The following is a 20,718-nucleotide window of genomic DNA, read 5'->3' as shown; positions in this document are numbered from 1 at the left end:
CAGAATATACAAACCTTTCTGACATACATCAGTGACATCAGTGACTAAAACAAGTCATACCATTCAGAAATCAGATATTTAATGGCCGCTAATCCCATCATAATAATTACAAAATAATGTAACGATGAGCCAGAGTAAACAAAATATATGAACAAAAATGGCAAGGAAAAATGCAATTAGAGTCTTGGGTTTGCTCCAACTCCCTTTTGCTTCAGTGGGAGTTCTGATAGACTATTACCCCTATGTAATTAGAGATTTAGGCTTAATCCAGCTCCCATTTGTTTCAGGGGAATTGGGATAGGCCCCTATGCCCTAATTTTCTGCTGTCTTGCCCCTTGTATACTCAGTTCTGCATAAGCAAAGTGGACCTGTTTTACCATGCTGGTACTCTGTGTCATATTAGGGAATCATGTTTCAAGACTCAGATAAGAAAAGTACGTGCAAAACAGAGCATCTACACCTGTTCTGCACTCACTTTGCATGGGCCTAATTATTAGATGAAGCAGTGAAAAATTAGGACTTTTTCTTATTCAGGGTACTAGACTGAAATGTTTGGGTTTTTTTTTTTTCCTGTTACCATAAAAAACCCAGTTCCTGGTTCTTTAACAAACTGTACGAAATGCTCCCAAGAAGATCTTCAGGAAGGTTGTTTCACTTAACAAATTAACTAGACAGAACAACTGATGGACACAATCCTTCAATTCTGCTCACCAGACAGCTACCAGTAGCCTGTAAAACATTTACTAGGGGTGCAATTTCCAAACCTGGGATCAGAAATCTAAAGATTTGTATTTCTAAGCATGAGGCAAAAATTTAAAAAAACCCCAAACTATCAAAACCAGTCTTGGCCATATTTTGCGTTCCCTTAAAAAGCAAAGATAGCTTCTCTCACAGTGTTGTAATTCTGATTTTTTTTTTTGAGGATGAGAGAAAATAGAGTCAGTTTTGTGCAAGAATATGGACATTATTGACTTGATAAATTAAAATATCTTTAATGTTAGCAATTATTACTGACCCTGACGTTGTCATAAGCACTCTGTGGCCAGCGTTCTGTACACTGAGAACTTGTTAAATGTCTGCAAACTAGCACAAACACACTTCCCTTGCACACACACTACTGCACAGAGGTATACTGGCTCTCCAGATCAGGCAAAAACAGGTTAACCATGTCGACATGAATGCATGCATACATACTTTATGAACAAGCACAGGTCCTGATGAGTACATGTCATATGAACTGAAGTATATGCATCTTTTCATCACAGCTAAACGGATATATTTATGCCTTATACTGACGTGGAAAAACCTTTACAATGGATTGTATGTGTGTCCAAACAGACACACATAAAAATACATACAAAAATATGTATCAACTATGTGACATAAACACATACAAATATTAATAAGGTTAAGTGCACATGTGCAGACACACAGAAAGAACACATGCACAGTTACACTCAGACAAGATACATATTATGTAGGCATTTGCACCCTGTGTACACATTCTCATATTACTGTCTGTCTCCCCACATCAGCCTGGAATTTTATTTGAGCTTGAACCATCTTTTTTTCCCCCTTTTTTTTTTCTTGCAGAGAGAGACTGTGTACACATAATGTTTCAAAGACACCAATTACAATAAATGCAGGCACACTTTAGTGTGTACATACCACCACTTACATATATTCCAGAGAGATGTCCCTATTTTTCAGAAAAAAAAAAAAATTAGCTATTTTCCCCATCAAGCTCTTTTTCTTTACGAACTCCTTCTGTCCTTCAGCACTAAGTGGGATGAGAGAAGCAAAAATACCAGCTATTAAATAATAACTGCTTAGCTTACATTTATAAAGATCTTTTACCCCCACTTTACTACCTCAAGTTTTATTCCAAAGTATGGCTTTCCACCTGCAGCCTTGTCATGAATGATCTGACTTGAAAATCAAAGCATGGAAGAGCAGAAATAATGGATCCCTTGATTAGCACGCACAAATCTGAGCTGAAGGAAGTGTGCTGATGCCTTTCCTGTTGCTACTGATATGGTGCCATACATACATATATCCCAGTACAGACAAAAATATAAATAAAATCTGTTGCTGAAAAGCTAATTTTTAAAATAGACTAATCCAAAACATACCTTAGGGGATATGAGGAAAAGGGAGAGACAGAGTGGGGATGCTTGAGCAGTACAAGGGTTTTCTGCAGAAGACAGCCAGGGGTTGCTGTTTGGTTCCACATATTCCTTTCCATTTTATTTTATCAACCTTTTCAACCTGTTCTCATTGACATTTCACTGGTAGACCTCCTCTGAAAGGACTTGCAGAAGAAACCTGTCCTGAGGAATCTGCAGAAAAAGACAGTACCTGAATAGCAAAATTAACTGAGAGTTGATGTAGTCATTTGAGAGCAGAGGCATCCTGGGAGTCAGCGTGGAGGTGAGGAGAATGAAAGGAGAAGAGAAAGCAAGGGAAACACCTTAGAGAAGCTAAGTTAAATCACCTAGACAGCAAGAATTATGGTGAAGACGAAGGTTAACAATGCCCTTTCTCCTCACACTAGTACAAAGGCTAAGGTAGTAGCCAACATATTTTTATCCTCAAGACACTGGAGCATTTATTGAAGGTCTCCTATGGAAAGACTTTGTAATAGAAGACTGATGCCACTGGCATGGTTATGAGCATTGCTGTCTTTCTTATAATTACTAACCAACACTAAAACTGCCATTGGTGCTAAGGGACAACCACATTTAGTCTCACTGTGGTAGGGTTGTACAGTCTCTCAACTGTTTGCTGCTACCCCAAAAGCAATCAGAAGGATAAGCCCAGCCAGAGAAAGAACTTGGCAGGTGTAGTTATGGCACTCAGTTTTGTATTATAATAATAAGTATTAACTCATGGGTCACCATGCATTATTAGTAAAGCCATATCGTATAACTGTATGATGGTTTCTCATTTGTTAAACGGGGGAAAAAAGCTTTAGGTTTTTGTCGGAGGGTTTTTTTTCCTTGGTTTTTTTTTCATTTAAATAGGATTATTCCTTAATTAATCTTGGTAAAATGTTTGGGGAACTCCAAGCTGGCAGCAGTATATAAGTAATAAGAACCAGGCAGTAGGCACTCTATTATTAAAAAATAAATGCATGCACACATTTCACTGCCTAGCTTACAGTTTATACTAGACAGCCTGTGTATGGGCTGGTACTTTGAGCTGTAAGTCAGTATCATCACTCAATATTGATGTATACTGTCCTCTCAGGAGGGTAAGTCAAGTTTCTTCTAGCTCCCTTTACCATCAGTTATTAAAACCTGGTGCTTAAAGGAAATTACTTGTGAAAACAGACAAGTTTTAGGGATGCCAATGATAAATCAACACTTTAATTGAATGTGTATATATTAAAAAATATTCACACATATGTAAATAAAAGAAAAAACTTAATGGATCACAGTGGCTGTCAATGAACAATGTTGGTGGTAGGTTTTTATTTTTAATATAGCTTTTAAACATTCACCTTTACCAGCAGGATGCACTGGTGAGATGTACTGTCTGATACGCCCTTGGCCAGAATTACCCTTATACACATTGTGCAGTTCACACACATTATGCAGTGTGCTATAAGCTGATTATTTCCTTGGCTGTGGCCCACCCTCTAAGCCTGGGAATTTCAGTGTAGAAGGAATTCCTGTACGTATGTCATTTGTAAAGCACTGCGAGATCCTTTGGGCTGAATATGCACTGTTAGCTGTACACAAGAGATATAAATAATAGATGTGCTATATTTTTGTAACATTCAATTGGTTAAAAAGTGCTAGTCTCGGAGATGGACTTTAGGCTTCTTGAGCTGTAAAATAATTGCACACATGTATGTGTATGGAAGTGCATGTAGCAACTGTCCCATAGCATGAGTTTGCTGTCTCAACCCCCCCACAAAATTTCCAGGTAAAATTATAAAATTATACAGAAGATGTATGGTGGATTGGACTGTAAAGCATAATTCTCACAATGCTTGGTTTCAGGAGTCTTTGAGATCATCTGAAAAAAACGGGGAGAAGTTTGCTGCAGGATGTTGTGCTCAGGAAGGGTTCAACACAATCCTGCTGAATCACTGAGGAAGCAAAGAGCTTTTCAGTCTTGGTCACGGCATTTAAAAAACAGACTAGAACTAAGCAAGTCAAGAAATCACATTTCTGTTAAAACTGAAATCTTTCTAAGGTCCCTAAATTGTAGTTATGCATTTTTGATGCTTCTTGAAGATATGTACATGCTCCTAATTTCAACCTTATTATCTTAGCAGTTAGGAAATTTGCATCAACATCTTCCTGTCTGGGTAATTTAATTCCCCTTTTTAAAATAAATTCAAATTAGCAACAATAAAAGAAAATACAAAAACATTGTTGAACTCAAGTAGTTACCATAAACAACCCCCCCAAAACCAATCAGGCACTGTGCAAAGTTATTGTTTTGTTGAGGAAAGAAATCCTGAGAAAGGGCCAGCCCCTGTTCTCACAAAAACCTATACTGTAATTTCCATTGACTTGAAGAAGAATGGGGCCAGAACGAGAGGGACGTTTGATAACAGGGCTAGGTGTACTAATGCATGCCATGCAGGAAGAAGAGCTGGGACAAAAGGCAGAGTATTTCAGGCCAGCAACACCGTTACCAGAGTTGCTGGGAATGCTTAAATCAGTCTCATCACTGAACGCTTGGGGAAAAAAAAAGGAAAAAAAAAGTTAAATCGAATCGTGACAAGCTTAAAGGTACATGGCTGCCTCAAAACACAGATTCCTTAACAATTTCATTAATAATTTTTTAATAAATTTTTTCACTCTTTCCATTCTCTCTGACTTTCAGGTCATCATTCCTCTTCTGCATCGCAGTACAGGTCACCAGTCCTCAATGAACAAGGTTCATTTTCTAGTACTTGTTAGTTTTCATTTTTTAATTAGCATCTACTAGAAAAGCCCTATTTTGATTTTGGATAGCAAATCATTCCAAGGAAAGCTGAAATCCAAAAATATAAACAAAAGCATTGTATGTATCAGGAAGAAGTCCTATGAAATACCTCTACCCATCTTCAGCTGTTTTATTTCTAAACAAAATCTAACACTAGAAACAACTTCATTCATTTGCCCCTTTTAACTATCATTTCCATGGCAAGACAGATGCAACTGACAGACAAACAAATTATTTGAGAGGTACCTATTGTGGAATGTGCATTTTGCTCTATCTTCATTTAACTGGTCTTGAATGTGAATGGTTTCAAAATTCTCCATACTTTTTAACTGTATAAAATAGAAAAGTAAAATCTGCTAACATCATAAATTGCTTTTGGAATATTTTGATAAATGGACAGTCAAAGCAAAGTCATTTTAATGCTGATGTACCATCAAGTTATAATGGAAGCATATCGGTTTGACTGTGCTAGGGTAGTCATTGCATACTTGAGAACCAGAAGAAATTTTAGTAAAATATGAAATTATTTTAGTAATACGAGTGCTTTAGGAACTGGATTTTAATTATAAAATTGTAAAAAAACCCACAAATGTGTCAGCAAACTATATTAATAAAGCAGAAAAGGAATATATGAAGGGCTCCATGTCTATACATGATGGGATCTGTTGTCCAGTCACTCCTGAGCTGAGGCCTAAATGGTACAAATAATCTTGCAAAAAAAGAAACTGGAAGTAGCTATGCCAGCTAAGCTACCAATCTGAAATCAGTGCAGGCACATATGGACCACTAGTTGCAAGCACTATTCATACATCCTGCAGGAAATTAATCTGTCAGCCTCAATTCATGTCCCATGTCCCCGTCACAAAAATATACCCTTAAAAATGACCTTCCTTGTTGGGAGTTTCGGCAAAGACATAAAAGGAAGAAGAAGCCACAGAAAATCAACCTCCTTTGAGCCTCTAAAGCACGTCACAGAGGAGCAGCATGGGAGAACTGATATTCCTGATGGCCCATGAGAAGGGAATGATGCAGGAATGGACCTTTATAAATGTTACCACTGCAGCAGGTGACAGATCATGAGCTATGAACTGTCCTGGATCTACCTGCACACCTTATGAGGTCAGCGGAGGTGTTTAATGACTGCCAATAACTGTTTTTTCAAATACATGCCAGAATCCCTAATGCACGTGCATAACTGCCTATAGAAGTGAATTTTGTTTCAAAGCTCAAATCACAATCAATTTTTTTAAATATATCCAAGTACAAGAATTTGAAATTTTGTTTAGGAAAATAAGCCAGCTGCAAATTTTAGATTGGGACCAAACCATACATAGATTTGCGGGTTTTTTTCAAATTGTGTTGCAACTCTGTGGTTACATTTCTGCTGCTCAGGGAACTGGTGCAGTCTGTACATCTAGACAGACCTCTTCCAATAAGGAATATCAGAAGTTCTGAAGGTTAAATATTTGTAAGTGGAGTCATGTAATTTGCATTGTTAGCTGGCAAGATATTTCCCGCAATGCATTTATAAGATTTATCTTTTTTTTTTTTTTCAAAATGTCAATGAGCAGACATATTTTTCAGAAATTATTGAATGAGTAATTGCCAACATATTTCTGCCCATGAGATTGCTCACAAGCTATTCACTAAAATGACTGCTTTGTGTATTTTAGGAATTCACCACTCATAGATTAGTATTTATAAGGGGTTGTTGGTCACCCAAATCACCTGACATCATTTTTTTACCCTTGGTTGGTAAATTTACAACCCATCAAATGCTTTCCTAAGAGCTGCACGCAGACTTCCAGTTCAGGAATTCATATGGATACAGAAATGCATCATTGCATGTGACAGTTTTTCTGCAGAATATCACTCTAATGAATGTTTGTGGAAAGTGAAGGAATTGCCTCAATTACCATCAAAACAAATAGTTACATTCAAACAAAAGTTTACATTTTTTTTAACAGTCATCAGTCTTTATGTACTAACCTCCATTGACAGAATACATTTCAAGATTTTACAGATGAATAGAACATTTGTTAAAACTACTCTGAAATTCTTGGTTTAGAACATCGTAATTCCAGCACTGTATATGCATGACTCCTTCTTTCCACAGAAGCCCCGCATATACAACACAGGGTAAGAAATAGTCATGGATATTACTTAATGCCATTTGGATTGTACTGGACTTTGGTACCATCTGCCCTGTGTATGCTCCCCTTCTAAGGATCTGCTTGTAAATCCTAAAACATTGCAAACTCAGTGCCATAACTTCTAACTTTCCCACGGGTTTCCCATTGATTTAAGCATATTGTGGCATCCACATTAGTGGACGATCTTTAGAAAAAATACAGTGCAGCTTTCTGAATAATTTCAAAACAACAAAATCCAGTTAGCTTTGCTAACTTGTTGAAATAAGCAGACTAGATCCATAAGCTAAGCAAACAGCATTTGGCCTACTTCACCCAACCAGCAACCTATCGGAATGCCCCAGAACAGCAAAAGTACCAAAGACATTTTATTTACTTATCCAACATAGCTCTAGGAATAGATACACCAGTTTGAGAATGTAAGCACAACCTTAATAGACTACCATGAATCTGCATGGCACTGTACCATCACTAATTTGCCCCAAGACATACCAGCATCGGATTAAAATCTTTTGACATACATTTTTATCTATATATTTATAAAATATTATTAACAAAAAATTTAAAGTCTTCTCAGTTAACTAAATAATCAGCAAAAGGAAGCCACTTCTCCCTGGCTAACAGCACACCTCCTAGACCACTGCTGACAAATGCTCTGACTCAGTAACCAGAAGCCCTATCAGCACACCTGACCAAATTCAACCAGGGCTTAAATCAGGCTACAGAGGACATTTCAGAAAGAAGATGTGCCTTGGAAGACTATACTAACACAAAAAAATCACGATTGCCTTCTGCTGAAGAGCCTACAGTGGATCAAAAGAATCTGAATGCCCAAATCAAGAAAAACATGTTGACCAGGAGCATCATTTCAGTAGGGTCTGTACTATGCGGTTTCCAAGGATCGTGGTAGCAAACTATGAGTTACAGAAAAATACCTAAGGAGGTAGTAAGTGATTTATTCTCTGTCTTCAATACCTTGGGGCTTTAGAAAAGGTTTTTATAATAGATAATATCCTTTACAGTGGCACTAAGAGTTTCTGGCAACAGTGGCACAGGGACTACAGTGAAAGTGGCACAGGAATAAAACCAGAAATGTCTTTCTGTCCTTAGATGTCATTCTCCCAGTGCACATCCTCACTCCCTACTACACTACAAAAGATGCTGACACTTACTAATTAGATCAAATAATATTTATAGAATCCCTTCCCCGATTCTTGGGGAGGTAGAAATTCAAACACAACCAAATACAACCACAACAGCAAATTATTAAACAGCTGAAAACAGTAAGCCCTTCCAGCATTAATCAGAATAAAATCCCAGGTTTGACAGAGAAGACAGAGGGATTGACAGAGAGAGGGAATCATGGCCCTTACAAAAAGGATTAACCCTCTCATCTTGTTGCTGTGGCAAAGGCTCAGTCACCTGCAAGATTGCTGGCTACACCACCATCAAATGGTGCCAGGGACACTACCGCTGGCACCTCTTCTCCAGTTTCTAGAAGATCCCTGGCATGGCCCAGGCCGGGGCCAAACAGCACTCTCCCAAATGCTCCTGGGTGTGGGCTAGGAGTGACCACGAGCCAGGGACTGTTCCCAATAGACATTTCGTATATGACTGGCCTGTTTTGAAGTTCAAGACAGCTGAATGGTATGGATGTTGGCTATTTTGTGCCAGTTGACCTCAATGCCAGAGAATGGTCCAGGATGCATTTAATTTACTAGTGTGGACACAGCCAGTGATGTAAGCCTTCAAGATACATGGTGCCAGCTCTGAGATATCTCTCAGTGAGCTGCCAGATCCCTTTTCTTTAAGGATTTTAAAGCTATGTGCCCAGGATTTGAGAGGCATACAGGGAGATATGCACATACTCTGTGGCAACTTTAATCTCCTAGATGGCTCTTGAAAATAACTGCATTCTAGTAGCGTCTTTCTCTGCTGATATGATAACATCAACCAGAACATCAGCACAGCTCCCAGACTACAAACGTTTCGTGGCTCAGCACCAGGAACATCCCATACCACAGGTGCTACCAGTAATGACAGCAATATAGCTCTAAGGAAGATGGGAACAGGGTGGTGAAAAGAGAGTTTCCGAAAATAGGTTTTCCATGCCCTTGTTGGTGGCCAGAAGTACTCCAAGTTTTAGTTTCCCACCATTAGTCTAGCAGGCTTCCCACTCCCCAATAAACCCCTGCTGATGACAAGAGCTTTTGTCCCTAGAAGGCCCAACAAAACTGAGGTGGTTGGGGGCCACTGCTGAGTGACTTCAGGTTCTCTGTCTCTGCAGCACTGACAAACCCAGGGAAAGAAGATGTAGAAATGCAAACAGGATCTGGGTGACCTATGTGCCACTGCGATTTACTAATCACCACTAAGTCAAAATGCCAGCCGACCCAAGTAGGAAGTTGGAAGGCAAAAGAATCACTAATAAACAGTATATACAGCTAAGATACAAATTCCATCCATCAAAGTGAAAGACCATCCAGACAAGACAAGAGGAAGTATTTTCCAAGGCTGAAATATCTCTGATTTTACCCAAGAAAAGAACTTCTGCAAGGGCAAGTACATATGAAAGTATTGAAAATCACAAGCAAGGAAAAAGCTTACCCTGGCCACAGGGACAGGCAGTCATAACCAAGTAGGTCTACAGTTTCTGAACTCCTCAGTTATTAGGAAAACAAGACGTTGGATTTACTCTTACATGACAAATATATGACCAAATAACTATGCCCATATTTAGGCACCTTAATTTAATGTTTCCAAGAGATAGATAGAGGGATATGTACTATGCTTTATCACTAATTAAGCTGGTTTACACATTCACACCCAGATGAATTCCTGCTCCTTATGGTTTGTACTTTGTAATTGTATTTGCTAGAAGAAGGAAGTGGAGGAGAATGCAACAATTCATGCTGAAAAGGCAGCTAAGTCTCTGCAAGTAACCACGTTCATCAAAAGAGCAGACATTTGTGCTGCTGTACTGGAGGGCAAAGAAACAAAGAAAGAAGGGTTATACATGAACAGCTACCAAAAGTATGGCCTTCATTCCCCTACAGAGAGAAGTTCTTCAAATTCTACAGCTCCGCACCTGTTTTCACTAACATCACATTCCTCTGGTCACAGTTGCCCCAACCTTGCAAGAAGTTAAAAGTAAAGGACCAGAAAGGTAATCAGTGTCTGCAGATAAGGGGCCTCTGGTATCCACCTCATCTCCTGCCCAAGATTAGCTCTGCAGTCCACAATACCCTCAAAGGTGGAGAACGTGATGTGTAGCAAGGGAAGGGAAGGTTTGCCAGCTGGTGGCATGCGCAACAGCTGCTCAAATCTGTCACCAAGACATGAGTTTGGAGGGGTGGCTGGCCATCCCCTTGGTCACAGGATGAATGTGGCCCACATCCACAAATGCTAGGCAGCATAAAGACCTCTTTATTATAAAGGTTTAGCCATAATGCACTATACATATTTATGCTAAAGCAAAGATGGTAGCAGCTGAGTTAGTCCTAACCAGACTAGAGTTTTCCTTAATATTCAACTACTGATGACCCCACTTTGGGCTTTTGTGCAAACAGTGCAGCCCGCTGAAATCCGTTTGAGAATATCCTTGTGATGCTGCTACTTTTTTCAAGGTGGGCAAGACTCTGCAGTGAGATCCAAGTGATTACTGGATATATACTCAACAAGAAGCAGGGGACCAGGAAGGAAACCTGCAAGCCAAAGCAGCAAGTATGACTGCTGAATCAAGCAGAGAATGACTAGGGAATGAGCTAAGGCCTGATAAAGATGGGAACTGGACAAACTCCATGACAGACACCACAGTGTCATGCAGAACAGAGCCTGGCACGCAGCTAGTATGATTTCCATTACCTAGCATCCAAGAACACATCTGATCTAACAAATTAGAAAAGCCTGTGCTAGCAGTTTTAAAAAGGAGCTGGAAAGGAAAAACAATGAGCTCATGCCTTCTGACCTTGCTTGTTTTTAGCCTGGTTTCCTATGGCAACAAGGCTTGTGATCATGCTGTGTGTGTGCATGTGTATGTGTGCATCCATGTGCATGTAAAAGACAGAAGGTGACCATCAGGGTGTTCAATAACTGTTGTGTGCATTGCTAGTTTGGTCAGACCTGGCACTCAGATACAGTTCTCGATGATAATTAAGATCCAATGAGTTTTGTGGAAGAAGGTGGCCACCAGAACTACAGAGACCTGTAAGTTTCCCAGGTTGGAGGGAAAGGTAACACAGTGAGCACATCTTATTAGGCACCAGAGAATCCACATAGGGGAGAGCAGTTATGAATATCCCAGCTGCAGGAGAAGCATCCATCAGAACTTGCAGCAAAGCATGAAACAACCCTAGGAAATCAGCTTTGTCAGTTCTGGTGCTATGGTATGTAAGACATTCAGGTGCTGTCCCCTTCCCTGTTTTTCCTGGTGAAAGTTAACAGGGGCATTCCCATTGCTGGTCTTCAGGAAACTGATCCTGATTGACAGCAAGAAGACAAGAACTTTTAACTTTTTAAATATTTTTTTTAGGACTTGTTTTGCAAGGCAAATGAGAATCAAAGATTTGCTGACCACCTTCTTCAACAAAGGGCCAAGAAACATCATAGGCAGCTTAGCTGGGTCCTCTCAAAATAGCTGAGGAAAACTAAGTGTTGACTGAGGTCTGCCAGATAAAAAAGGACCATGAATTCTGGTCAGTGTGGTTTGGGAAGACCCACCAAAACCTTTCTACCTATCTTTGTACATCACCTTCTGACACAGCAGGCTGCCTTCCTTCTTCTCAGTAATTTTTAACAACAGGGAGGGAGCAAACGACTGTTCCAGACAGGAACCTTCAGGAATGATCAGCAACCAGGCCATTCAGATGGGATCACCAAGCTACACTCATAAGAGAAGTGAAGAAAGTGGAGTAAGTCAGTGTATACCAGTCTACACAATTCAGTAACAGCTGCCTAGGTTCAGTCTGCCCAAAACTGTGTCTGCTTGTTGAAGCCTCCATTTTGCTGAAACATTTCACATAAATACTACATACCATTTGAGAACCAGACATCTGGCCAGGCTTATACTGAAAAGCTGGTGGAGCCAGAAGAGGACCTGGAAGTCCTGCTTATTACTGCTGTATTTGAATCACAGAACCTAGCAATCCATTTGGGCTACTCACATTTACAGGACGCAGGAGTGAAGCCGTTACAAAGTAGTTTGAAGAAGGAACAATGGCCAATATTGCTGTCACCCCTTTTAGTGGAGACAGTCATCTGTAGTATACAGTTCTACACATGAGCAAATTCAATCTCTCCTGTAAAAGCCAAAATTGCTATTTGTCATTGCTATGTACAGTCAAATACCTATCATGTTTGATTGCAAAGAGACCACCCTCACTGCCTGATGAAATCGTATCTCTACACATTGGCAGATCCACTTGGGATCCTCTGATCCAGAAGTCACTCCAGAGTCATCTGAAAAGAATCTTTTTTGTTTGATTCCAAGTCAAATGTGAAATGTTAAAATCTTCCCTACCAATGTCAACAGGCAATATATGAGTAGTATATCTAAGGGCAGAATTTGACCCTCATCGTTTTCCTTAATTTTCACTACTGTAAAAAAAGTATTGTTTAAAAACTTAATTGCCATTTACCAGGTAGATATATTTGTCACAGTTGCAAACATGGCTTCTAAAACATATATTTTTTTGGCCTCCTGATTTACCATTGACTATGTCCTCAGATCCCTTTTCTCTCATTGCACAGGCTTCTGACTACATTATAAATATTGCCCAAGTTGTGAAATACTCTTTTTATGCACCTCTGTCCTTCTGCTTTTACACCATACCCCTCAACTCTAAAACTGATACTGATCCTATTAAATTCAGTAGGAGCAGTATCAAGAACCAGGCATGTAGCTTTTTCTTAGCTGGTTTTTAATTTCTGGTTGCAGTTTGGAAGGGATGGGGTGAACGGGAAAAAAAGCCTAACAAACCAAAACAAAATTCTGAGTGAAAACACACAGCAACTGTAACAACTTAGATATATAAAATAAAAAGCTGTTAATCTAATAGCATCTTTAGTAAGCCTTTTGAACCCCACACACAAATTTTAAAGACTGATGCCTGGTTTTGCACATTTTTCAACCAGGTATTATCATATGGGAAGATTTCTAGATGCTAGAATAATACCTATAGATTTAACTAAATCAGGACCAAATGTTTCAACAATCACAATGATTATATTTGATTATCAAGTATTTGAGTCATCTTTATCTTATGGTACCAAATTAAGCAGTTTCATTTATGCATTACATGTCCCAAACAATCCAGCCAATTTCACAAAATAGACTGTCATATTTCTTGATGATCCTGGCAGGCATATGTAATTAAAAATAAAACTTAGTATCTGTAGCCCTTCCCTGTCTTCTTCTCCATCCAAATATCTGCAGGTCCCATGCCTGCAAACACATACTTGTTTGAGGAGCCCAGCAGGGCTCAGACTACTCACAAAATTAGGCTTACTCATACGTACAGAAGTGTTTATAACCTCAAACCTGAATCCCCAAGCTTGCAAGAAGGACTATCCCAAACAGTGACTGCTCAAAACAAGAAAACTTCAGTATAGAGTATTTAGTGCAGAGGATAAATCCTCATTTGAAAGACAAGATACTTGAAAGACAAGGAAAATGCTAGTAATATACATAGAAATAGAGGATTAGAATCATACAGAAATTAAAATCTGCTTCATATCTGCCCAGAAAGAAATATTAAGTAAAATATCAAATAAAAAGCAATGACCAGGATGGTCAACAGTAAGTGACAAGTAAATAAATTGTTAATCGGTAATTTAAATGGAAAAAAAAAATATCTCCAGCCTTTATTCTCAACAGCAAGCTTTTTTCTATATTTTTAATGTCAAAATTTAAAAAAAGAAGGAAAAAATGACTGTTACTATGGAGTAAATATGAAAAGAGGATTAACATTTATTTTTAATATTCATATTTATTTAATAACATTTATATTAACAGATGACAGAGTGATAAAATGGCAGCATGCTGCTCTGACAATTTTTTTTCTGATCCAAGCTTGTTTAACATTTAGCTTCCACTACTACCTCAGTGGAATTATTTTTCTTTCCTACTTTGGGTTACATTCATATAAAAAATTCATCCTAAACCTGCTTTGTTGGTTGTAAATGTGCAGGAGACTTTTGTTTGCATTCGACTGAGCCAAAACATGCTTGCTTTATATGTCTGAATTGCCCTTATGAAGCCAATGGGCTAGATGCTGCTTACATATAATAGGACTAGATTCATGGGACAGAGCAATATGGATTTGACTGTTATCTAAACATGCAATTAGTTTTTGTTTTATTAGCTGTAGCAGTCATTATGCACTTTATATCAATAACCCCCTGACTAGCTATAGCAAGAATGACAGAGTAAAGTTTTAATTTTTTGTTTGTTCTCTGTTTCATTATAAATTTGGATATTTTTTTTCCCAAAGGATGCAAAGAAATCATACTTATGGCTGATTTTTAATGCCAGTTTCTGCTCTGGCCACTCAGATAAATACCTTCATTTACTGAAAACAAGACTATGATATAATAATGTGCAGAAAGTGAGCTGTCTTTGGCCTTTACGCACATGGGCTTGGAACCTGTATCATGCCTAACAGGCACACTTTTCTCCCCCCGTACCCCCAACATTCTCTTAATCACATGCCAGACCCTTGAATAAGCATATAGAAAGTAAAATTTTCATTAAGGCTTACTTCTACTACACAAATGTAAAACATCCTCAAGGTCTCCATTACAATGCTGCCTAACTTTAGAATAAATAAACCAAAATTATTACAAATATTCCTTCCAATAAGAAGCCAAGCCTGTATTCATCGTGCCTCCTTAACTTCTAATTTCAAAATGAGACTCCAAGAGTTCTTGGTATTTTTTTGATCTTTGTTTCCTTCTTACATTTTTAGCATTCCGTTTTCTTCATTTTTGCTCCTCTTCAATAGATAGATTATCTTAAGCCTTGACACTGCAGCATTGAGGCAGGCTGCTGGCTCAGCTGACTGGTATCAGCCACTGCAACTCCACAGGACTTCACACACTACACACCTACTGGTTTACAAGACTGAAGCCCACTAAGGTTAAAAACTATCTGGGACTAAAGATCAGGACCAAATATATTCCATTTTTATTTTGACGCAGGTGTTCTACCAGGCTGAGCTACCATTGCAGCAGAGCAGTGGGTAGCCCAGCAGGGCTGGTGCTGCAGCTACCACAGGGCTTGCACGCTGAGCAGGTGGCCTCAGTGTGACGGTGCACGTCCCCTCTCCTGCCCACTCACCTGATAGGATGCACTGCCACAGCCTTATGCATCTGCTGGCCTTAGAGGGTAGGGGACCGACTGCATAGACAAGTTTCACCCAAAACTGATGCCTAGATGACCAAATGGGCACATATCACTGTGCTCCATTAGCACCGATTGCACCTTTCAGAATTCCCTTATATCCAAGACCTTCTATTTGCTCCACTGAAATTCTGTTATTCAAATTCCGTACTGTTCAGGGCTGCTAGAAATGACAGGGAGCAAGCTCACTGGTATCCTTCTTGACATCTTTTCCCAAAACTCCATTAGACCTAACCTTACCTTCTGGATACCAGAAAGTAATATCTCATAATTGTTAGATTCTATATACTTTTATTCTTAAAACTGCTACAGATTAAGTGCTATATAGTTTGGGGACTATCCATAAGGTTAAAAAACTTCAAACTTGCTTGTCTGAGGTTAGGCTCCTAAATTAGGTGGCAGGGAAAGGCAAGCCAATAAATAAAAGCGTTTTAAATCAAGGAACAACTATTTCGTGTAATGTCTATGACACATGCAGATGCAAAAGCCCACCTATGAAAGCAACCAGTATTCTTAACTTGGTAATTAAGTAAGCGGACTTTGTTACGAAAATTTGGATAATAAAGTAAGAAGGATTTGGCCCACAGTTGCTTCATCACTACGGTGAGGGGAGGAGAGAGGAAATCTCCTTTGGTGTGTTAGACACTTCAGATACATGTTCATGGCTTCTCAGTCCCTGTGACAGAGGCACTGCAGTCTGTTTCCAAATAAAAATCGTGACATTAAGTGATCACCAAAATAATTTTTACCTTCAAGGACAAATTAAAATGGAAAAAAGCAGCAAAAACTAATCTGCTTTTTCCCACTGAAGTCCAGATGATGCCTATTCCCCTAGATATATAAAAAACTCAAAACATACTTGTGCATAAAGAGGAGACCACTGGTACACAATTCTTCTCTCATGTACAACCTCATGCACATGTCTACCTAATGCATGCACAAAGCCACAGTAAGAACTACACAAAACATACATTTTTTTGTATATGAACAGATAGATAGATAGAATATATATGGCTACGTGTGCACCCATACACACAAAGAAGTCATGACAGCTGATTTCCTCAAATAAACGAGGCTACAGAATGGACTGATACACAATTCCTATTCAGTGAAAAAATAGCCCTTAATTTCAGTGGGGTTTGGATCAGATTTGGTTAAACTAGGTGAGCAGTATGTAATTTATCGACATGTATGTTCAAACACATTTTCAAGTCAACCACTGGAACCGCAATGCATTTGTGAAATCCCTCTCCAGCATAACTGTTTCACTATATAGAAGAACTATACTGCAGTTTCATGAACAACTTAAAATTCTATTAACCTACACAGATGCCTTACAACTAAATGAACTGAGGACAGATAAATTCGATTCTATTTATTATTTTTGGTTACTATACTTTTCCTAGTTTTTTAATGCACATATGCCTACATAGATGTGCGTACAACCAGACCCCCACATACAAAGTCCTACTATACTAGTTCGAATTTATACAAGAAATTCCTTTAACAGAAATTAATCAAGGGACAAATTTAGTTTAGTAACAGTGAAAAGCTATGACCATTATTTAATTGGGACAGTGGCAGCTGAAATTTCACATATGAAGTGCAGGAAATATGAGGGAGGCATGCTTATGTGGTACCAGTGAGTTCAGGAGTGTTTCAGGAGTGTTACATGACTGGGGGTGCAGACAGACTGGGGTTTTTTTTGTAGATCAGAACACCCAAATTAATCTGAAAAAAAAAAAAAAGATGAAATGCAATAAACATTACGCAGAACAATGTTTTCTTCCATTTAAATCTCATCAGATTTTGCTGATTTTTTAAAAGATTTGTTTTCTTGGTTGTAATATTTTCTTAAATTTGTGCAGCAAATAAAACAGCTAAATCATGATGTTTCTATTGTATATAAATATATATTGACTGAACAAAATAAATTAAATAGATTAATATGCCTCAAAAAAGAGGTCAAATAACTTCAGAATAAAAAATTATCACTCTTGAACCAGTACTTTTTGTATACAAGTCTAAAGGAGTTTTTCTAGTGGCCTCACTGTAGGAGCAGAGCTGACTCCATAATCTCATGAACCTTATAGAAGAGTAAATGGAGGTCTTATTCAAAAAGATACAGAATAGCAGGTTACAAGGGTTTCAGCACTCATGTTCATTTGGGAATCTTTAAACCTATTGGCATGGAAGTACTTGGTCACATTTTGTTTACTGAGTGTTAAACTTCAGGATCTCCACTCTCAGTTTGGCAGCTGCATTATACACGTATTTTTAAAATCCATTACATGGAGAAAGGCCTAGTTTGACTATGAATAATCAGAGAAGGAAACAAGCAAACAAGCTAACAAAGTATCAATTGTTTGTGTGATACAAGTTTGGAAAGTCTCTGTTCAGTTGCCAGGGATTAATTGTTAGTGTTAAAAATAAAAATAAAAATACAAATACCCCCACCCTCATCTTTTGACAACCTGAGCAGAGAGAACCTGGAAAAAGAAATATTCCTGTCAGGCTTTGAATCATCCCTTTGCCATGGAGCAGATGTAGCATGGGACAGTGAATTAATAAAGTCAGAATATTTATTGCTAATGGGTTTACTAAGCATGTGAACAGAAACCCCATCACTCAGTGCCAGAACTACATCCTATGGAAACTGTTCAAAGCAAGAACAAATAGAAATTCACAGGAACCAGGATCCTTCAGGGAGGGCTGTAAGGTCTTTATCCCACTTCTGCGACTGGACAATTAAAAGCAAAGCAAAAATCAGCAAGAGCTTGATTTTCAAGACAATCAAGGTATTTTTACCCATTGTGTAAAAGGAAGGGAAAAAAATCTCAGATGCAGTACTGCAAGACAAAAGGCCTTTCCCCGCAAGCATCTGCTTCTCTTAGCAGTGCTTACTGCTGTGAGGAGCCCTACTGTGGTCAGGCTAAGTCCTGTTAGAAGACTGCTTGGAAGAGGAAAGCCCTTGCTGGATCAGGACGTAGTTACTTTACTCAAGAAATAGCTGCTGAGTTTGCAAATAACGTACAAAGCTTTGTATCACAACAGACTGCTGGTGAATACAGCCAGCCATAAAATATTTTCCTGACTATATGGTTAAAATTGGGGTTAAAAAACTGAATGGAATTTGCAGAAATGCAGGTAAGACCTTTTTTTTTTTTTAAATGTTCTCAACTCCAGAAACTGTGACATAGTAAGATAGTCTGCCCCATACTTCAGCATAATTAATGCTGAATAGGCCTAAAAAAAGTTGGTAAATATTTATGAAATGAACCATAATTTTCATAGTGTACAGTAAAGCCTGTGACTCAGGAAACCATCTTTAAATTTTTGTAAAACCTACACATATCAAGAAAAGGATCACATTTTGTGTTTATTATTTCTGCTATGGATTTGCATGTACATGTATTTGTGAATATATTCACACGTGCAGATACACATCCATCCAGGCACCCATAAAATAGTCTGCACGCACATACAAAGACTTGTGTATTCACAAATACCAGGTAAAAAACCATGAAGAACTAAAAAATGCACCTTGTATAATTGTTACAATAAGTTTAAACTACTGAGTTATTATCTAAAAAATGTCATGGTTTCTGATACTAGATTTATTATAAAGAGGAAAACCAGAACACACTTGGAGAAATGTTTTTTTTTAAAAAAACGTTAATTTCCCATTTCATAGGCTCTTTATTGTTGTATTTTGTTCAGCATGGCAGTCTGACCAGTAAAAAAAAAAAACAATACTAAAAAAATCAATTGTTTATTTTCCTATCCTAGCTATTTTACCTCCTAGCTGTCATGTACTAACACAAATCAGTTAATTCGGCTTTTTGACATTAAATACAAAATAAAGTCCTTTAATTTAAAAACAAAAGATTTTTTTTCTGTTCCTTCTCAAAAACATACCTTTTTTTTTAATTAAGAAAAACATGGGACTTTAAGAAGTCATGGCCACAGGTCCTTCAGGATGACTTTTAGGGTCACACTTCAACATAACATCCCTTGTACCACAAGCCTGCTGAGCAGAGCTCCCAAATGTTTCAGCTTAGTGATCTGGCACCCTGCTATTTTATGTCACACTATACCCAAATACTTCAGCCTCTTAATAAAACCTAGAGGTGAAAGTGTGGGTGACCTGCCGGTATATGGACTAGAACAGTTTGGTGCACAAATCAGTATTGTAAGTTGGGAATTTTTTTTTGTTGCTCCTGTTTTTCTCATTCGGTTCAATTAGGTTGGCCTTTTCCTACAACTGCACGATGAAAACACATGCATATGGACATACACAAACAATTATTTACAAAAAATCTCTATAAAAGTGTGGTATACATGTTAACAAATCCTATTTTTGTGTAGTAGATTCTTCCATCCCACCCTTGCTTTCCTCAGTTCATCATGAAGTAGGGAGCGCACGCTCCCCTCTATACCTTGTAACTTCTGTCATCATCTGCAATGTACTGCAGATGGGTAAGGCATTTCTGACCCAGCCACGCTGCCTGCAAAGGCTGCATCAGCCCTGTGCAACAGGCACAGCAGCACACACCACACTAATTTACCTACAAAGCAATTTAATTAAGGCAAGGAACCTTACACCAAACTCCACAGCTGAGAGGAAGATTTCTCACAGTTACATTGACAGGCCCTGAAATCGGCTTCCTCTGCTCCGTGATGAACTCTGTGATTATCCAAGTGCCAGAAGACAGTGGCCAACCTAGCTAGTGGTCACGTCTGCTGAACTGGCTGCTCAGACTCAGGCTCACTACTCTGCCCTCTGCCATGCCTCCCAGTTTTCACGTCCTGTGTTCACCAGGAGCGTTCATTTTGTATATTGTAGGAAACAAGGCAGGAGGAGCAGTGTAGCAGGGGAGTCAGCTGCGGGCCCTTTCCACAGACAGGTGTCCATAGAGGTGGGTGAAAATCTGGGGGAAACAGTGGAAGAAAAACAGAGAGACAGTGCATGTATGCCTGAGTCAGGACAAAGGTGAAGGAGGAACAATGAAACAGAAAAAAGGGGAAAACAGGAAATTTGGAGGGGAAAAAAAAAAAAAAAGGTGAGGGGTAGGGACTGAAAGAGGAGAAATAGGAACTGTCTTGCCACGTTCACATCATGAGTTGCATTTAGTCATTTCTCTACCTGTGCTGTATCATACTTCCCTAGCAGATGTTCCTGTGAGGGTAAGGAGAGTGACTGAGAAGCATTGCTTTGATGAGGGT

General features: G+C 38.7%; 1 long non-coding RNA gene across 1 annotated transcript in view; it reads right to left on the bottom strand.

The window, feature by feature from the left end:
- Nucleotides 1-2,138: 2,138 nt before the first annotated feature.
- LOC130152649 (uncharacterized) overlaps nucleotides 2,139-20,718 on the bottom strand; it is a 42,466-nt gene continuing 23,886 nt past the window's right edge. The window contains exon 3 of the long non-coding RNA XR_008823062.1: nucleotides 2,139-2,339. This is a non-coding gene — a long non-coding RNA (uncharacterized LOC130152649). The remainder of the gene's footprint in view (nucleotides 2,340-20,718) is intronic.

Source organism: Falco biarmicus, chromosome 7 (genome assembly GCF_023638135.1).
Source record: "Falco biarmicus isolate bFalBia1 chromosome 7, bFalBia1.pri, whole genome shotgun sequence".
Taxonomy (NCBI): Eukaryota; Metazoa; Chordata; class Aves; order Falconiformes; family Falconidae; genus Falco; species Falco biarmicus.
The sequence above is the reverse complement of the archived record's forward strand: the minus strand, read 5'-3'. Positions and strand labels throughout refer to the sequence as shown.